Source organism: Schistosoma haematobium, chromosome ZW, assembly GCF_000699445.3.
Source record: "Schistosoma haematobium chromosome ZW, whole genome shotgun sequence".
Lineage (NCBI taxonomy): Eukaryota > Metazoa > Platyhelminthes > Trematoda > Strigeidida > Schistosomatidae > Schistosoma > Schistosoma haematobium.
In genome coordinates, this window is record NC_067195.1 from 54,638,137 (window position 1) to 54,642,243 (window position 4,107).

Below are 4,107 nucleotides of genomic sequence, written 5' to 3' on the forward strand. Positions count from 1 at the left end.
TCAAAACACCTTGAACAATGACATTTTATATTTATATACAGGCATAAGTTTAAAGACATCCCCTGTTGAAAAAATAACTCGCCTTATTTTACAGAACACTGTAGGGCAGAAGTGTATCTAAGTAGCACTAATTGGCTCGCTAACTTATACGCTTCCTTGAATGGTGAGACTATAATTTATGGACGAATCAATGGAAACAAGAATAGCAAGTCTTGAATTTCGGCGAGAAACTCATTAACCCACAAACTTAATTCTCATTTTAGGATTATAGCTGATACCAGTCCTTGATGAGAACCCTTGTCTGAAACAATAACCTTGAATTTCAACAAATAATCTCATATCCCAGTTCCTCATGGTATTCAACAAACCTGCTTTCATCAAATAAAGTACGTGAGTTGTCTTTAGGTCACTTGAGCGTCTCTCAAGGTGGTTCATAAATTATCGTGAGAATATTATTATTTATTACTTTATATCTTGCAGCTGAACAAAATATTTGCTCTGTTTTGGGTGTCTTCTACTTAAGGATAATAGCAGTATTATTGCAACATCTGGTTTCAATACAGCTTCTGTAGACCTGGAAGTTACTTTTCAAGACGGTTCTACTGTATGCAACGGAAATTTGAAGTATTACAAAAGACATCATCCAGAAGATGCTAGATTTTATTAACAGCCGCCCACGCAAAATACTTCGGATCCGTTGGCCGAAAACTCTCAGCAACCACCTACTATGGGAGAAAACAAATCAGAACCCGGCGGAGGAACAAATCTGGAAGAAGCGCTGGAAGTAGGTAGTAAAAATATGGGAAAAAGCACTCAACTGCATTACAAAGCAAGCCCTCACGTGGATCTATCAAGGGAAGAGGAGAATAGGAGGATCAGAGAATACATTGCGCCAAGAAAATGAAACAGGTATGAGAAAAATGAACAGCAATTGGATAGAATCAGAAGAGAAGCTCAGGACAGAGTAGATTGGGAGTAACAGACCTAGTTGAATGAGAATTTAGCTATTCCACATCTTCTACACCTGAGTTTAATTCAAACGTGGCTTTAAATAATTTTAACGAGTAAGTGAATGAGGTATGTCGCAAATGCAGGTCAAATACACTCTCCATATTCATCAGCGAATTAAAGGACATCGTAGTGAACGTTTGAAAAATATATACATAATTTTTGAAGACGCCACTACATTCACCATTGGATCAACGATGAGAGTCATGTTTCATTTCAAAACTCGATAACACATTTGTTTAGCAGAAGTGATACAGTCCAATATAACTCACTACGGGTCTTCAGAGCAACAGGTTTTCTCACGAATATTAAACTCCAATTGTTACTCATCAAGAAATCATCACATATATAATACAGCCAAATTCACCTTTTAGTAAACTAGTTTGAAAATGAAAGGGATTTAATAGGCGCTCCAATTTTAAAAAATAACGTTCTCGTGAGAAATTTAATGTGCATATGTTTGAATGCCAGGATATTAACCAAAGTTTAGGGAAACCCTAGGAGATGACTTGTAAGTGATGCCTCAGGTATTGCTACTGCAGATTTTCAATGTCTATTATAATTTTTTCATTGACTGCTTCAAGCGAAGACTTAAACTCACTCGCCTGCAATACAAGAACTCTGGATTCGGTGTCGACGGCTGACCAGGACATCATCGAAAGTCAACAAGACTCTTGCTTACGTTTATCGAGCTTCTTACTCAGCATTTCGACCAAACAAATGCTGAGCATTTATCATTACCCATTAATATCGAGGTTTTGATGTTATGCTCCCAGAAATTAACGATTGTTTGGCACCATGTTTTGATAAACGGTCGAGGACGCGAAATAAATTAAAAGACGAGATTAAGATGAACTTGTAACTCAGTGGACTTTCTTGAGCACACCACGGACTGGAACTAAACACTATCTGGGAAGCAAGATAGCATATAACATATAGCATACAATGTAGATATAACTGGCATCCATAAGCATATATCAATCGACAACCGAGTCTCCATTGAATGTCCATGAATCCTACGTTCGAAATGAGGGCATTGACAAGTCCGCTTCACATAGGTGAGAAACCAGTTAAGGTGGCGATGCGATCAGGGCATTGGACAAACTCGAGTCAAGGTGGTAGTATTATTATTACGAATATCCACGTTAGTCAGTGAATTTTCTCCAAAAACGTTTCAGGACAGCTTTGTAAACACAATATCCGCATCCTCGTTACATCTGGTTGTGCTCAAACGGCCAACACTATTCACCTGTGAACTGTTACAAACAACAAGCTATCCTCATAGTGCTTCTACATATGACAGTATAGGTGGAAAATTAGATGACTTCCATTCGATTCTCCCCTGTTCTATTATGCGTAACTGACAAACTGTCGTGCAGTGTGATGTATCTTTCAGATGGCAGTTCTGAACATCAAGTCCCCTATAAGTAAGAAAAATGGTCATGATATTCGAAGCAATCAGTCCCTTTCATAAATTCGGATAGCGTAATAACAATAGGAAGATTATCAGAACTATGCAAGATATTAGCGCAATGCATTCCGAACAATCTGATCACGTATATTCTTGTTAAGAAAATTTGCATATAAAAATAAAGGTTCAACTAGACTGGGAATGGAGGGTGAGTGGAGACAAAGATAATAAAGAAAATAATATGAAAAACTACTTGAAGCCTCATCACGCTGCATAATAAACTAATATTACCAGGACAGGTTTAAAATGAGAACAAACGTTTTTGAATACGTAGAGCATGTTTCAATTTTCATATGCTTAAGGCTTCAATAAACCTTAGAATACATCCTTTTACACTTTTTTACAACACCACAAAATCCGTGTTAAGATCAATTTTATTACCCGTTCCAAGCACGTGTCTGGCAATAGAGAATGATGGATGTTTATCATTTACCATTATTGGATCATTTGATTTTATTTGTTCATGCAACCACTTACGTACATGTTCGCACACCCTAATTCGGAGATCACGATTACTCCTCCACATGTATGTGTGGCCACACACATATTCAAATTGATAAACACAGTGGCACGTGGCGCAGTCGTTTTCATAACTTTTACGTTCTTGCTGAGTCATGGACCTTGTTTTCTCCTTCATTACGACCTTTACTGCGTAATATGTCCTGTCAACAACTTATTTAAGCCTTTGTATCGGTAGAAAGCTATTTGAATCACCTCCAAACCGAAAACTGACGTGGACAGGTTCCTTTCTGCCAAGGTTATAGTACGTCTCAATATACCGTGACATTTCCATCTATTTATGAATTTTAAGGGGTAGCCAGTTTGCACTAATGCTTTGTTTAACAACCTAACGTCGTCATCAATAGCATCGTTTGTGCAAACACGATTAATCCCATTAGACAGACTGCTCACCGGACCTCGTTTGTATTGCACTGGGCAGTAACTATTGTGACTAAGGTATTGGCCCGTCCACGTTGGTTTTTTAAAGACGGGTGAACGGATCTCCTTTGGGGTACTTTACTTCGTGTTAGACCTTTCAGCCTGTGGCATTGAAAAATTCGATGCAATACTCAACAAGATATATGAAACCTACTGGGACGCTAACTATAAAACATCATAGCCCTATTGTGTTTACGAAAAGGTAGTTCATTACAGAAAAAAAGCATAGAATCTACGTCGCGACCTCAAAAAGACCACTTGCTTCAATGATAATGATGTATATCCCAAAAATAATTACAAGTTTGATCATGTTATGGAAAATGAAACAATACAAGCATAAAGTGCTTTGCAGCCCGCCGTTTTATTTACACTATCAACGTACACGATGTGTCGGAATCGGGACTTTCGATGTCCATAGGTGAGCCTCCAGACTAGGATGGGACAGCCACCAATGTTACCTGGTTTAATGGCTCTGCGGTACAGCGGACCTCAAGATTATAAGTTTATACAAGGTCCACACCAAGATTATGACTTCGCACTACTAGAGGGACCAATAAATCAAGGTAAAGTATAGGACCAAGTCCCTGGTGCACTTAGCTATACCACTAGGACGAAAGGTAATTATTATATCATAAACTTGCCATACTGAATACCCAGGCTACAAGATCTTATGTAGAAGTCGCATTATT